The sequence below is a fragment of the Chelonoidis abingdonii genome, chromosome 18 (assembly GCF_003597395.2).
Source record: "Chelonoidis abingdonii isolate Lonesome George chromosome 18, CheloAbing_2.0, whole genome shotgun sequence".
In the NCBI taxonomy this organism is placed as follows: domain Eukaryota; kingdom Metazoa; phylum Chordata; order Testudines; family Testudinidae; genus Chelonoidis; species Chelonoidis abingdonii.
In genome coordinates this window covers 18,138,142-18,154,737 of record NC_133786.1, presented here as the reverse complement: position 1 = coordinate 18,154,737, position 16,596 = coordinate 18,138,142, and the positions used below count along the sequence as shown (strand labels likewise).

The 16,596-nt window shown below is 44.3% G+C and overlaps 1 protein-coding gene and 1 pseudogene across 7 annotated transcripts in view; both read left to right on the top strand.

The window, feature by feature from the left end:
• Nucleotides 1–16,596, top strand: part of SIK3 (SIK family kinase 3) — a 155,240-nt gene that overhangs the window by 54,089 nt on the left and 84,555 nt on the right. The window lies entirely within an intron of this gene.
• Nucleotides 9,756–9,978, top strand: LOC142047915 (U4 spliceosomal RNA; annotated as a pseudogene).

The window sequence follows — 16,596 nt, the reverse complement described above, 5'->3', positions numbered from 1 at the left end:
AAAGGTTTCTGTCCAGTAGAAGCATGGTGTCAGAGTAACTAGAAGGATACAGTTAACTGGCTTCCCTCTATCTCTCCAGGGCTTATATTGTTGATCCCTTCTGGCTAGGCGACCTAGTGGAATGGAAACCAGAAAGGAATCATATCAGACATAAAGTGCACGTCTCAGTATAGAAAAAACTCAAATCTTGGAGTTGATTAGCAATATCTGTTCTCTCAGAGATCTGGCAGAGTGCATCAGTGACTGAAGCGAATGGCACTGCTGGGTAACCTAATTTAATGCTGCCATTTGAATGTAGCCATTTTTAGGCTGCAGCTGAAAGGATCTGTCTGCTGGTTCTGCACCATTTAACTGAAGGATATTCAGGAAGACATCAGCTATGACTCTCCACATAGCTTAGCTTAGTGCACCTCAGGCTTGACCTGCAGCATGATCTGTTGTTCCAGTCCTTGGCTTCCCACACAGCTCTGCCAGCGTATCTCGGTCCTCATCTGCTGTGCGCGCTGTGATCTAACCAGTCCTTGTTACATCCTGTTCAGACTGCCCAGTGTGTGGTTATTTTGTGATACTGACTCTCTCTCTCTGAACTCATTCAGTAACTAGGCCCCAGATCTACAGAGGTGACAGATTATGACACTGTTGTACTGGGCATATGCCCTCTTAGTTGGTTTTTAGAGAAAGGAATGTTCGTGGATTTGATGTTCGGTAGCAAGAGCACTTCTGGTTCATATTTGACAGGTTTGCCATAAGGAATTTGAGGCAGAAAGTAGACTCATACTTCTGACAGTTGTTTTTCCTAAATAAACACGCTGTATTGTTACACAGTTGGCTCATTAGTTAGTGCTGCCTGTTGTGGCTGCTGTTGTGAATAAGGTGAGTTGTTGATATAATAGAAAAAGCTGATGTTTCTAGGGGCTTGTCTACACAGGGAAATTTAGAGGCATGATTAGGCTAGTATAGTTATGCGGGTAAACTTCGTTTGTAACAAATGCTAGAATACAAAATAGCTGCAACTGCAATACAAAATAATAGCTTTTAGCTTTGGAGGTGTTGTGATAATTAGGCCTATAGGTTTACTCCTAATTGTAAGCTCACCTGTAGAAATGTGAAAGTTTGTGAGATATCAGTCACCTATAATGAATGATGATGGGAAAAGATGAAAAGTGAAGAGACTGAATTAGTCTAAACAAAAGGGCCTCCTGATATGATTCATGGACTACTTTAAAATCATGCTTGGGAAAAACAGAAGATTAACAAACCGAAATTGGTGTGTTGGATACTAGACCTAGCTGGTGGACAAAATAGTAAGGGAGAGGGCTAGTGCACCCATCACTCCTTTTTGGGGGTCCTTAAAGAAATATTTCTTTAGGGGGAAAAAGCAAGAGAACAGACAGAGGCTAGTGGAGTGAGCGACTTCATTGGGATCTCGGCGTTTGTCATCCTGATCCTGAGTGATGTTCTAGCCGGAGAGTGGAACTCAGATGACATTGCCACAAGAATAGTGTAGCTGAAGTCGACTTACCTTAGATCGACTTAGAATCACCTACTTACCGTCCTCGCGGCATGGGATTGCCACTCCTGTTCAGCAGTCGACAGGAGAGCGGTCGAGGAGCGATTTATCCCATCTACACTACATGCGATAAATCTATTCCCGATAGATTGATCACTACCCGCCGATCCAGTGGGTAGTGTAGACATACCCTAAGAGACTGCCAAACAAGGTGGGGAGGTTTCTTCTAAAACTTCCCGAGCTAAAGGAAAAGGGAACAAGGGAATTTTGTTAAAGTGAAAGCCTTATTTAATACTTTCAAATGTTTTAACTGGTTTTTCCTTCTTTTCTTTATCTTCAAGAAAAGGTTAAAAGCATGTTTAATGATGTGTTTGCCATGAGACTAAGCAGGCTGAGGTCTCCCTATAACAAACCTTGAACCTTTTTAACCCAGTCACTGTCCAACATTAAACAGTGTTAATGTTGATGTCTTTGGGCCCCTGTATTCCATCTAAATTAATACAACAGAGGGTAGCTTTGACTTTAAGCTTTCCTCACTACAGGTAACAAAAAAACTGTCTGCTTGAAGATGCACTTGCAGTCTATAGCCAAATATTTTTTTTGAGATCAGCTGTTATTCTGATGCTGTCTCTGACAGTTTATCACTTCTTGGTGCTGGCCTTTGAAAGAGGGACGACAGTGTTAGTATCACATCTATAATTTGAATGGTCAGTGTTAACTCTGCTTCCTCTCCAAAGATGACCAAAGTGGTTCACTGCCATTTGAGAGGCAACATAAGACTGGAAGGGATCTTCTGGGTCATTGAGTCCAGTCTCCTGCTATTGCAGGCAACCTCTGTTACAGAACCCCATTCACAAACTGAAACTTGACTAGACTTGGATGAAAATTGCAGGGTTGATCTGACTGTGTCAGGTGGTGATAATTTTCAGCCAGGTAACACTTGGGTAAACCAGATTATTTTTTTTCTAGGTTTTTCTAGTGTCTTAATTTAGAAGGCTAAAGAGTAACCGAGAAGGATAAACAGTAACTCATTAATTTATTAGCTGTAACTTATTCGCAATGAGTGTACTTATTACTCCAATGTTGAGAGTTCCATGCTGTACTGAATTTACATAGAATGCATGTGTATAATGTGATTTTTGAAATATTAATTACAAAATGCATCGTTAATATTCTTAGGCATCTCATTAGCCATTTGCACCTGCAGATTCCTGTCGTGTATTCAAGTTGAGCACAAGGTTGCCCCATTTATTTTTGCATGTGATCATATGCATAACTGTTAAAATCTGTCCCATGAAGTATTTAATTCTGGCAAAGCTTTTAAAGTGGCATTTTCAAAAGCACTGGGCATTGGCCTAACTCTGTTCCCTTTGAAATCATAGGAGTTTTAACATTAATTTCCATGGAAATAGGTGACTAATGAGTGCTTTTAAAAATACCTCTTATATCTGAATTTGTGATATTGGTAACTTGAAATCTGGCACCAAAAATATAGGCATTAAAGCTTTGTTACTAATTGTTACTGGCAACTAGACCTGACTGTGAGCAGAAGACACCCCTAGCAGTATAAGTACGTCCACTTGCTATCAAAAAGATGAATGTAAAATCATCACACTGTAAAGCAGCTGCAGTTTAATACAGTAGCATCCACATGTGAGTCCTAACCTTAAAAAGAAAGTTACTTTCAGTTCTCCTCATGATGAGTGATGGGGATAATACTTGCATTTTCTCATTGATCAGGAAATTAAATGAGTGTTCCTGTGGCTTTGAAATGCTTTTTTGATGATCAGCCCTTCTGTGCTCGGAGAGCGTGGAACGAATGTACCCATGTTGGCATATCCTCCAACTCTGTCTCTTCAGGGATGTCGCAAATAGGTAATATTATATGAAGAAGACTTTTTAGAACTCTCTTGTCATTTCCCTGTGTAGACAGGCAGAAAATGCTGTGATCTGCATCTGGAAATAAATACTCCATGTGGGATTTAATTATGCAGATTTGTTTGGTTTTTAAATCAAGTGCTTTTTGCAAAAATACCCTCTGTAGTGAATTAGCTGAGAAGTACAACATCCTCTGCCATCCTTCTCAATTTGAGCAAGTGTTAGTTTTTTTGTCTAATTATAGTGGAAGGCTTCACTATTGGTAGCTTGGTGCTTGGTTAGCTGGACTGTAGAGGAGTATCTGTAATGAATGCTACTAAAGAAATAGTTACACTTTCAAACCTATTTCACATCGGCTTCCTCTTCAAGTTCCACTATGATCTTTAGTTGCCTGTGCTAGAAAGGTCACGTTACACAAGAAGTCAAACAAAACACTTTCTGTTCAGCATGTTTCCATTAAGCAGCCAGCATGCGTGGGCTGATCGTTGCTAGTTGTGCTTTGCTTAGTGAAAAACGTAATGGCTGTAGTCTCTCTGTTTGAATGAGTAATATGTAGTCAGTGTTTTTCATAGACAATGTATGATCCAGTGCTTTTTTGGTCAGGTATCTAAGCCTCTCTCCTTGCTTCCTTTGTCTGGACTTGAAGTGCTAACATGAATTTATTTTCTTCAATGCATATAGGACAGTATTTGTTTCAAGCAAGCATGTATGAATATTAACCACAAATTAAATTGATTAATCAGGATGTTTGTATTAATTTCTAATCTCACCAAGAGGCCATTATCTCCTGTAACAAAGCACTGCTTCCTCTAACAGTCTCCTTAATCCGTGATGTGATCTGTTCACTCCCTTTTTCTTCACCTCCATTTACAAACGGACACACTACTGAGGTGATGGATTGTCTTGGCCCAAGATTTGTCACTTGCATTTATTAAGGTAGCAAATGGCTGGAAATTGTGCAGTACATCAGCCAAGATTTCCTTCAACAGAAGAGACTATCACAACAACAAATGGAGATCTTTCTGATGAAGTTAGTTTCCTCCAGGTTGTTAGATGGGAACACAGATTCTGTGTTTACTGAGGGTACGTCTACACTGCACGATTACTTCGAATTAGCTTAATCCGATATTACAAAACAGATCTAATAAAATCGGTTTAGCGCGTCCACAGTGGGATCACGACATCGATTGTTTGCGTCCATGGTCCAAAGGCTACCATCGATTTCAGGAGCGGTGCACTGTGGGTAGCTGTTCCTCAGCTATCCCATAGTTCCCACTTCCGTGTTGAGAGCACAGTGCCTGATGGGGCAAAAACATTGCCCCGGGTGGTGCTGGGTACAGCCTCACCCCTCCCTTTGTGAAGGCAGCAGACAACCCTTTGGCGCCTTTTTCGCGGAGTGCATTGAGCAAACGCCATAGCACAGCAATCATGGACCCTGAGATCACAAACGGTATCCTGACCGTTGTCAACACCTCGCGTACTCTCGTGCTGACTATACTGAACAATGAACTGCAAAGGCAGGAGGAGAGGAGGAGGCAGCTATTGCTGAGCGGCGAGGACAGCGATGACGAGATGGAGGCAGAATTCTCCATAACCGCTGGCCCCAGCGTTTTGGAGCTACTGCTATTAACGGGGCATCTTCTACCCATTGAACGCCGAATTTGGGCACGGGAAACAAGCACAGACTGGTGGGACCGCATTGTTTTAACGGTGTGGGACGATTCGCAGTGGCTGCGAAACTTTCGCATGCGTAAGAGCACTTTCTTAGAACTTTGTGACATGCTTTCCCCTGCCCTGAAACGCCATAATACAAACATGAGAGCAGCCCTCACAGTGGAGAAGCGAGTGGCAATAGCCCTCTGGAAGCTTGCAACGCCAGACAGCTACCGGTCAGTCGGGAATCAATTTGGAGTGGGCAAATCTACTGTGGGGGCTGCAGTGATGCAAGTAGCAAAAGCAATCGTTAAGCTGCTGCTACGAAAGGTTGTGACTCTGGGAAACGTGCAGGTGATAGTGGATGGGCTTTGCTGCAATGGGTTTTCCGAACTGTGGTGGGGGCCATAGATGGAACCCATATCCCTATCTTGGCCCCAGAACACCAGGGCACCCAGTACGTGAACCGCAAGGGGTACTTTTCAATGGTGCTGCAAGCACTGGTGGACCACAAGGGACGTTTCACCCACATCCACGTGGGATGGCCAGGAAGGGTTCATGACGCTCGCGTCTTCAGGAGCACTAGTCTGTTTAAACGGCTGCAGCAAGGGAATTACTTCCCAGACCAGAAAATAACCGTTGGGAATGTTCAAATGCCTATAGTTATCCTGGGGGACCCAGCCTACCCCTTGATGCCATGGCTCATGAAGCCATACACTGGCAGCCTGGACAGTGGTCAGGAGCTGTTCAACTACAGGCTGAGCAAGTGCCGGATGGTGGTAGAATGTGCATTTGGCCGTTTAAAGGGTCGCTGGCGATCATTACTTACTCGCTCAGACCTCAGCCAAACCAATGTCCCGCTTGCTATTGCTGCTTGCTGTGTGCTCCACAATCTTTGTGAGACTAAGGGGGAGACATTTATGGCTGGGTGGGAGGCTGAGGCAAATCACCTGGCCGCTGAGTACGAGCAGCCAGAGACCAGGGCGATTAGAAGAGCACACCTGGAGGCGCTGCGCATCAGAGAAGCCTTGAAAACGAGTTTCAGCACGGCCCAGGGTACGGTGTGACTCTGTTTGCTTCCCCTTGATGAACCCTCCGCACTTGATGGACTTATTCAGTGTAAGCAACCCACCCTCCCCCTTTTGATTACAGGTTGGCGAAGGAAATAAATTCAGTCTCGTTTAGAAATCATTTATTATTCATTAAAAGTAATTATGCATCTGTTAAAAATCATGTGTTTTTCCTTACTACTTTTCCCTGTAAGCAACCCACCCTCCCCCTTTCGATGTATTCTTTATTACAAAGGAACTATAAAAAAGGCAGAGAATTAGGAAGGTATCCCTGGCTGCTGTGCTTTGGAAGGAGGGGGAAGGGAAGGCCATTAAGCACATTGTAGCGTAATTACAGCCTTTTCCTTGAACTCTCCAGGGGGGTGGAGGAGTAGCGGGTGCAGAAAGCCTTCCCCCACGCGTTCTTACACGTCTGGGTGAGGGAGATTTGGGACGTGGGCTTGCAGGGAGGTTATACAGGGCTGCAGCGGCACTCTGCTACTGCGCTGCTCTTCCTGAAGATCCACCATGCGTTGGAGGATATCAGTTTGAGCACGCAGCAGATCCAGCGTTGCATCTCGCCAACGCTGGTCTTCCTGCCTAGCCCTCTCAGATCGTTCACTGGCATCTTTCCTGTACTTTGCTACCACATCCTTCCAATCATTCTGTTTATCCCTCTCATTGCGTGTTACTTCAATAATTTCTGTGAACATTTCATCTCGCGTCTTCTTCTTCCTCCGCCGTATCAGAGCACGCCCTCGTGATGGCATAGGGACTGCAGAGAAATGTGCAGCTGCATGGGGAAGGCAAACCAGGGTGATAAGTATGTGGAAAGATACTTTTACAGAGCAATGATAGTACTCTTTCACATAGAACACTATCCACCTTACAGAGCACATGTGATCTCTATACAAGGTCGCATTTTGTATCGTTTAAATATTCAGTGTCTGTGTGACTGGTGTGGCACACACACAGACGCAGGTACGGCCAACCGTACATCCACGCGGCGATGGTAAGTAAGGCTTTAAAAGTTTGACTTCTCCGCCGTTCATATACACAGTGATCTATATGATGCCTTGCTCCTGTTAAGAGGAACCTGCAAAGCCCAAACCCCCTCTTTCACATCCACCAACAGCGCATGGCTCCTATCATATACGATCGCTGCTAGTGATCACCCTACTTCACACCCCCGCAGCGCGTTGCTGGTAGCTGGGAAGAATCCTGCTTGCCAGACGCTGAAAACTCGTCGCTATCCCTCCTCCCATCCCCCCGCTCTGGCCAGTAGCAAAATCGCCATGTCTGCCCCCTATTTACATTCCTGATTTTCTACAAGGTAACAATGGATGATATCTCTCTCCTGACAATACCACCGCAGGAGGCAGATCGTTTGTTTATGCAATGCCTTCAGTGCAATGCCTTCAATGCCTGCAGTACCAAATGTCTTGCAAAATGCATGGCGTTGAAAAGTTACCTACTATGGGGGAACGGAGAAGGCTGCCTTGGCCAGAAATGTTCTCATATATCATAAGGCTTTTTGAGTTCCTCCACGATCGATTCATGGGGATTAATTTGGAGGATTTTCGCTCCATCCCCAGACATGTTAACGAAATTTTCCTGTAACAGTAATGGCTGCGACTGCAGCAAAAGCCCTGGTGTCAATGCGATCTAAAAAAACCATCTTGTTTTAATCCGTGTTTGATACAGAATGAAGGGACACTTACCGGAGGTCGCTTCCATGGCTTCACTGTCTGGGCTTGTCGCTTGGGAGCGCAGGGACTGTAATTCTTGGGTCTCAAAAAGATCCTGGCTGTTGGGGTTTACGGACTGCTGTGTGCTCATCACCACGGTCATCTTCATCCTCATCTTCCTCTCCATCTCCCCCTCGGCTACATCCTCAGAAACACTTGATATTTCAATCCCAAAGTCTGAATCCACGGACAGGGGTGGGGCACTGGTAGCGCTGAACCCCAAAATTGCATGTAGTTCAGCATAGAAGCGGCATTTTTTCGGCTCAGAGCCTGACCTTCCGTTTGCTTCTCTGGCTTTCTGGTAGCCCTGTCTAAGCTCCTTCACTTTCACTCGGCACTGCAGGGAGTCCCTGCTGTGCCCTTTTTCAGCCATAGACTTTGAAATTCTTTCAAAAACTTTTTCATTTCGTCTTTTGGAACGCAGTGCTGTGAGCACTGAGTCCTCACCCCAGATAGCGATCAGATCCAGAACCTCCTGTGTGGTCCAAGCTGGCGCTCTTCTTCGATTATCAGGAGACTGCATTGTTACCAGTGCATATGAGCTCTGTGTGCTCACCTGTGTGTGTGCTGACCCTCACGGTGGACAATCAGGAAATGGAATTCAAAAGTTCGCGGGGATTCAGGCTTTTTCCTGTTTACCTGGCCAGTGCATCACAGTGTAGTGTCCGATGCTATCATGAGTGCCCCTGTGACAATGGTTCTGAAACCCAATTGGGAGTGGCTCACTTGGGGCAGAGTCAATCGCTCCCTTCCTGTTTCTAAAAATTGAGTACGTCCTGCCTGGACTGTCATAGCCCCGGCTGCCTGCCTCCAAGTGCCCCCCCCCCCCCCCGGTTTATGTCACGAATAAGTCTATGTTTCTTATTCTTGTATTCCTCACGACTGCATGACATAAATGGGGGGGGGGGGGCCCTGCCACGGTAGCTGCGGAGGGTTGGGAGAGAAGTGAAGCAATGGGTGCGGTTCTTGCGGGAGAACCCCCTGTTAATACAGCCACGGAGTAGCTGCGCTCTTCTAATACACTTGACTCTTCTTTCAGAGGAGTAGCCGTGTTAGTCTGGATCTGTAAAAGCAGCAGAGAATCCTGTGGCACCTTATAGACTAACAGACGTCTGTTAGTCTATAAGGTGCCACAGGATTCTCTGCTGCTTTGACTCTTCTTGTAGGCAGGACAGACTCTATTTTTAGAAACCATAAGGGAGGGATTGACTCAGTGGCCAGTGAGTCAATCCCAAGTTTGCTTTTGCGTTGCGCCCCCGGCTGATTTTAGCCAGGGGCACTCATGATAGCAGCGGACAGTTCAGAGAAGGAGAGATAACCGTCATGTCATTGCCAGTTTTCTGGCAGTAGACGGTACAGAACGACTGGTAACCATCTCTGCTATCATTGCAAAAGCAATTGAATGCTGGTGTGTAGCGCTCGAGTGTCGCCTCTGTCTCCACGGCATCTAGTACACAAATGGTGACGGGAAAAACAAAAAGCGGACGGTCTCTAGGGCTGCCGTGCTATTGTTTCTGCAAGGGCAATCCAGGAGAAAAAGGTGCGAAAGGACTGTCTGCTGATGTTTTCCCGGAGCAAGGAATGACTGACGACATTTACCCAGAACCCCCCGCGACCATTAACATTAGCATCAGGGGCGGGGGATCATGGAGGACGGAAGGGGGTGCTGAGGACTCCCGCTATCCCACAGTCCTCAGCAGTCTCTTAAAACTATTTGCATTCTTGGCTGAGCGCCCAATGTCTGTAGCTTACAACACGGTGTCTTTATGGTTCACGGAACAGCTCATAATTCTCTTTCCCCCACCCCAGCACGAGAAATGAAAGTTAAATAAAGCAATCCTTGAGTACTTACAATGTCACCCTCTTTGTACTGAATGCTGCTGATAGAGGCGATGCTGCTGCACTGAAGAGCATTAGAGCTTTGCACAGTGGCAGTATCATAACCAATGAAGTTAATCTGAGGTGTGATTATTGCTAGTTGAAAATCTCTCCTCTCCCCTTCCTGGTGGTAGATGGTACAGTACTACTGTAGACAGCAGAAACTGTTACCCTCTCATCTCTCTTTTTGTTACACTCATCAGTAAATGGGACAGAACGGATAATAACCCTGTGAAAATTTTTGAAAGCAAAATGGGGATTGACTCACTGGGACTGAGTCAATCCTGCCCTTTACGGTTAATAAAAATAGAGTCAGTCCAGACAAGAATAGGATACAGTGTATTTAAATCAGTGTATCACAGCACAGCTGCTCCGCATCAGTATTCACAGAGGGAGCCGCTGCAAGTAACGCAACCGTTGCTTCCCACCTACCTGGGCTACCACGCAGCAGTGACCCCCCCCCCCATTGTTGGCATGATGTTATGAAGAATGCATGAATAAGAATCACAGACTAGTTAGTGAGATACAATGAGGGGGGCAGCCTCCATGGGCTATGACAGTCCATGCAGTTCAGAATCTTTTCTTTACACAAGAGAGGAAGGGGTCTGATGAAGCTCAGCCCCCAGGTGATAAGATGAAGACAGTTACCAGCCGTTCTGTACATCCACTGTCAGAAAAAGGGAGTCATTCCCATTTTCACCCAGGAGCCCCGGCCAGACTCAGCCAGGAGCACTCACTGGGCGACCGTCTACCCCTGGGGAGGGGCAGAGGAGCGGATACTGCTCTTCACCGCAGCAGCATCGCGTCTGCCAGCAGCATTCAGTACACAGAGGGTGACATTTTCAGTACTCAAGGAATTATTTATTTTACTTTTCTTTCACGTGCTGGGGGGGGGGAAAGAGACTGACGAGCTGTTCCGTGAACCACGCAAGACACCGTGTATTAAGCTACAGACATTGGGCGCTCAGCCAAGAATGCAAATAGTTTTCAGAGACCGCTGTGGAGACTGGTAGCTGTAGTCCTCATTACCCCTCCCTCCCTCCATGAGCATCCGTTTGAGTCTCTGGCTTCCCGTTACGGTTGTCACGCACCGCTGTGTATCCTGGAGTTTTTTTTTTTCAAACGCTTTGGCATTTCCTGTTCTTTAACGGAGCTCTGATAAAACAGATTTGTCTCACCATACAGCGATCAGAATAGTATCTCCCGTAAGGTTCAATGCAGGAGCTACTTTTGCATTTGAACTGCATCGCCACCCGTGGTGATCAGAGCTGGACACGTGAAAGCAGGAAATGTCATTGTAAAGGTCTCGGGGCTTTTCCTGTTTACCGGCACTCCGCATCCGAGTTCGGATTGCGGACCAGAGCGGTCAGTGGTGCACTGTCCTGCCTAGAATAATAGGCAAGTGTAACAGAGATCCAGTGTATCAGAGAGCACAGCTGCTCCGTGTCAGTATTCACAGGGGTTGCCCCTGCAAGAAGCGCACCCGTTGCTTTCCTCCTCCCTCAACCTTCCTGGGCTACCGTGTCAGTGCCCCTCCCCCGTTTGTGTCATGAAGTTGTAAGGAATACAAGAATAAGAAACAGAGACTTGTTAGTGAGATAAAATGATGTCGGGGGGGGGAGGCACTTGGAGGCAGCCTCCCAGGGCTATGACATCCAGGCAGGATGGACTCTATTTTAGAAACCATAAGGGAGGAATTGACTCATTGCCAAGCAAGTCAATCCCAAATTTGCTTTCAAAAATTTTCAGCCCCAGTTTCGATGATGAAGCTGGTTATTAGCCGTTCTGTCCTATCTACTGCGAGTAAGCAGGAATAATTGCCTCGATGTTGAGCAATTTTCAGGCATGGCTTTCCTGGATGGTGGGCAGGTCTGCAGCACCGTCTACCACCAGAGAGGAGAGATGGAGAGGAGCGGATACTGCTCTTCACTGCTGTAGCATCCCGTCTACCAGCAGCATTCAGTACACATAGGGTGACATAGAAAGTAGTCAAGGAATGATTTCTTTCCCTTTTTTTCACGTGGTGGGGGGGGGGGAAGAAAACTGAGGAGCTGTTCCCTGAACCACGCCAGACACCGAGTTCAGATTGCTGTCCAGAGCGGTCAGTGCTGCACTCTGGGATGCCGCCCGGAGGCCAATAACGTCGATTTCCGTCCACACGAACCCTAATCCGAGTTATCACTATCGAATTTAGCACTACTCCTCTCGTTTGGGAGGAGTTCCGAAATCGATTTAAGGAGCCGTTAAAGTCGATGACGTCGTGTGAACAGATACAGCGTTAAATCGATATATCGGCCATTAAACCGATTTAAAGTCACAGTGTAGACCTGGCCTGAGACTTTTCTGAGAACAGGACACATAACACTCTGAAAATGGTTGCACCAAGGAACCCACGTAACACAGTAGTCCTTGATCCGTTTCAAATATACAGTGTGGCTGGGACCAAGGGTGGATTGATTTAAATCCAAGGGGTTTAAATTGCCGATCTTAATCATGATTTCAATCAGCAAGCGGGAAGGTGGTGACCAGTTTCTCATAGTGTCGGCTGAGTGAAACATTACTTGGATATGCAACTCTTTAGTGACCCTTTTGCACATAGTTCTTGGAATTTCTAATCAGACTCCGTTGAGAATCTTAGTAAAAGTTGTGTTTTGGTTCTAGGACATTTCCACTCGCCCCCAAACTGATCTGTGAATGTGGCATTCTTGGAAATATACATGCCTGTTAAACTATCAGTGTTTCCTGTATATGTTGATCACCTACCATATGAGACATTGCAAAATCCAAATTCTTGTAACTGACTGGCTCCTGACCGCAGGTCATTTTTCTACCATCGGCGTCTGGCCAAGAGGTTATCCTTTCCTTTTGGATGTGGGGCTTGCAGTTGCTATCTATGCCTTTGTTATGTAAAAATTAGACTGTTGCAATGTGCTCTGTGGGACTGTACCTTAAAACTGTTCAGAGACTGAAGCTAGTGCAGAGCACAGCGACTAATTGTTTATCAAGCTGAACATCGTGCTGGGAACATGACACCAGTGCTCCAAGATCTGCACTGGCTGCCTCATGATTGTTGGGTGGAACTGGGGTAGTTGGTTATGTCCTACAAAGCCCTAAATGACCTGAGAGCTGTCTACCTGGGACATCACCTCTCTCCCAATGTCATAAATTCCCCGCTCTTATCTCCCACAAATGTAAAATAGCCTGTTAGGTGACCTTCCAGGTAGAATGGTTCTTGAGTGCCTGACTCTTACTTTGTATAGCCCTGTGTGACCAATAGAACAGTCAGGCCACCTCTTCATGATGGCAACACAGGTGTAGCAGGTCTGCTGGTACTATACTGTCCTCTGAGAATGGAGGTATAATTAGTCTGCTACACAATTAATAGTAGTGACAAACTAATTAGTCTGTTAGGGCTTTTAATATATTTTTACCTAGAGCTTATTGTTAGTTAACTCATGGTGAGTAACATGGCGATAGCAGGCTAGGCTGGATGCTCCCCAGACATTAGATCATGGATACAAATGTTTATGGTTTCTGTGCTGATCTCCACATGAATTACAAACATTTGTATCATGGAACAAAAGCTACTTTGGACAGTCTCCAGACATTCAGAAATGTGTTAAGTGCCTTGAGTCTGCCCTAGAGGTAAAGACTCCTGTGTACCCATGCCCTTAATTTTCTTGCTCTAACCAGTATTTACTGTTCAGAGCTTCCAATAGTAATGGCTTCCTGAATTCATAGCTCAAATGTATTACTGCAGTAGTTACTGCAAAGAAATTGTGTGGGAGCCTTGTGCAGAAATTCTTTGGTTCTGTGCTCACTTACATCTGAGCTAGTCTGTTTTGACTGTGGAGTGTGTGTGCTGCTTCTAATATCAAAACTTTTCTCAGGATCTGGTATTTTGCCCTCACTATCCTCTTGAGGATAGAGATGGCCCATGTAGCAGTCTGCTGAACACCTGTGTAAAGATGTTGATACTTTCCAACTACTATCTTTCCTGAATAAATATTGATTAAAAATAATCAAATAGATTTTATTTAAATCCTGATTTTTTTAAAAAACTTTAAATACTATTTTCTCTCAAAAAATTAAATATAAATAATGACTTACGGCTTGTATTTACTATAATCTATGAACATTTCAATTAAATAAAAAGATAATATTCAAGCAGTACATGTTGGCTGCCGAAGTTTTAAAGTTAAACCACTGAACTGATGGAAGTTACTGGCTAAATATCTGGAACCAGATTGTTGAGGTACTAAATCAACTTATGACGCTATGCAGAGAGAGTATTTTCTTTCAGTTTATTGAACTAGCTCAGTTAAGTGACTAAGTTCATTCAAAGTTAAGAAACCAGTTGGGATTCAAAAGAGCAAGAAGGCCCATTTTCCGTTTTCAATCTATCAGCACAAATGAAATTTGAGAGGATTAGCTCTACTACTTTTAAAATCTTGAAAGACATGGTGATCAGAAACAGTCAATTCAATTCACTAACTATAGGTGCTTCCTTTTGTTTATCAAAACATGTTTTGCATTTAAAAATGATTAAACTTTTTAACTAATAAAATAATTTTAAAATGCTGTTTTTGTGCATTTTAATTGAATTCCTATTTATATCCAAATGTAGTTTGCTACAAATGACTAGTTAAAAAAATTAATAATCAGATAAATAAAAATTCCGTCATTCAATATTTTTAACATACTAAAACGTAAAAACATAAAAATCTGAACAAATGTGTATTGAGCTATATAGTTGCTTAGATGTGCATAGATATAGTGTAGCCTGCTGGTGAGCAAAAACTACCAAATTTAGTGGCAAGGCTATTTTTAGTTGCAGATCAGTGTGTTTTAATTATATCAACCTTTCTTTAGGAAAATAACTAAAAGTATGACTGCAAAACTGTGTGATTTAAATCATACATTTCCTGCTTGCTTATTTCAATCATGATTAACACTGGTGATTCAAATTATATAGATTTAAATCAATTCATCCTGCTAAATTCCAAACACCTGTGTGGTGGGCCATCCTATGGTTGAGGAAGGTGCACAATTCCTAATCAGGAGCTTTGCTGGAGAGAGCTGGAAAAATAAAATCTTCTGGCCCCACAGGTCTCTGCGTTTGACTAAGTAGAATTGAGCATGATATTAGATGAAAAGTAGAGAGGCCAGCAAGTGGAGAAACTATGAGAGGGCTCTCAGATAGTTCAGGTTACAAGTTTCCCCTCTGAGCTTGCTGCTATGCAAACTGAGTGTAGAAATGGTAATGACCCAGGGACTGTTTAACTTTTCAGGTGTCAAATGAATTATTATTTGGGCGTCAGTCACTGAAGACAGACAGGGAAGTCTATCCTAAGGGGACAGAATGCTAACTCCTCCTTTCTGTAGTCTCAGGCTCAAATGTAAAGGATTTTTTTCAAGTGGTTTTTCCACCAACTTCCAATCTCTTACTGGGAAGTAGTTTTTTTTAATCACCAACTAATAACTGCATATGAGAACTCTAAATGGAAGATGCAAGTCTCTGTGGCTGAAAAACCTTCTAAATTATTTTAATCTTCCTCTCCAAATACTTAAATTCGGAGACAGTTCCTCTTTGAGTACTGTGTACTTTATGGTAACCAATAGTTAATCATTCAAAGATTTTTCTCATCTGTTCCCCTCATATTCTTTAACATACACATCAGTTTAACACAATTGAATGTTACTCATAATTTGTTTCCCTCTTGGGTATCTAGTGAAGTCCTGTGAGGCCTCCAGTGCTCTGTCTAACCCAGCTCAACTGAAATGAGAATAATCCTGGCAATCATAGTAGCAGATATTACAATAATTGAAATAGAATAATAACGAAATATGCAACTGGTAACGGTGTACCGCTTTCTTTGCCCTTTGAAATTGTAAACTTTTTGGTTAGGGACTCTGGTTGTATGTGTGCATCTTGTGATGGGTTCCCCCAGGATGCCACCTGAATTGGAGTACCACTGAGCCCTCTGACCCACCAGCCTGGGCTCCCTCTCACACTGTGCTGCTGTGACATGCTGCAGACCTGTTCCTGGTCCTACACTTCCACCAGCATTCACACAGGTAGGGACACACTCAGCAGCAATTACATGCAGACTCTGACCAGCCACTGCATAAACTAGCAATAGTGAAGCTACAGCCAAAATAACCACCAGTTTCCAGGCCTAGGACCCTAGAGATGTACTGTCCTGCCTTGGTCCAAACTGCAACCAGTATGAATTGATTATCCAGTTCGCCTCCCTCTCAATGTGGAGAGGAAATGCAACAAGCCTGTGTTAAACCAAGCTGAAATCCCCTCTCCCCCCGCCACCCCAGCACCTCACTTAAGGGCACACTGTATTGAAATTAAAACATAAAACAACTTTTATTAACTACAAAAGATAGATGTTAAGTGATTATAAGGGATAGGAAACAGATCAAAGCAGATTACCCAGCAAATAAACAAAAAATGCAGACTAAGCGTGACATACTAGATTGGCTATGAATTAGTAGTTTCTGACTCTGAGTGATGGTACAAGCAGTACTGCACTTACTTTGTAGCTTGGAATCCCCAGGTTTTAAATACACAGGCTACAAATCCCTTTAGCCTGAGTCCAGCACTTCCCTCGGTTCAGTCTTTTGTTCCTTAGGTATTTCCAGGAGTTTTCTTGTGTGGGGAGTGAAGAACAAGAGAAGATGTCACTCGCTGCCTTAAATAATTTTAGCATATAGCAGAACTCTTTGTTTCTAGACCAGTGTGTGGAAAAATACAGACACCCCAATATGGAGTCCAGAGTCATGTGGCCTGGTCACATGCCCTTGTAGAGTCCTAGCAGGCATTACTTACAGGCTGTCTGGAACGTTCTCAGGAAGGGTCACCAGGTGG